A 267-nucleotide genomic window follows, 5' to 3' on the forward strand; every position below is an offset into this window, starting at 1 on the left:
CCCGCCCTCCCCCGGCTTCCATGCCAGCACCCTGCCCCAAACTTTCCTCGTCGGCTCCGGCTCGGGGGCAGGAAACCAAGCAGCCGGGGTGTCTGGGCTGCTCTCTCCCGGGAGATGCGGGGCAAGCCTCGCATCCGAGCAGCCCGCGGAGCCCGCAGCATCCCGGCGCCGGCACGTAGGCAGGGCGGGGCCGCGCGGACACACGAGCCCTTAGGCCGGGGCAGGCGGGGGGGCCTCGCACACACCCCCGCCGGGCGGGCCAATGGG

The 267-nt window shown here is 75.7% G+C and overlaps 1 protein-coding gene across 2 annotated transcripts in view; it reads left to right on the forward strand.

Annotated features, from left to right (window-relative positions):
* The window catches only part of HK2 (hexokinase 2), a 61,530-nt gene that overhangs the window by 7,093 nt on the left and 54,170 nt on the right, over positions 1-267 (forward strand). The window lies entirely within an intron of this gene.

This window comes from Gavialis gangeticus, unplaced genomic scaffold, assembly GCF_001723915.1.
Source record: "Gavialis gangeticus isolate Ggan-Ray unplaced genomic scaffold, GavGan_comp1, whole genome shotgun sequence".
Lineage (NCBI taxonomy): Eukaryota > Metazoa > Chordata > Crocodylia > Gavialidae > Gavialis > Gavialis gangeticus.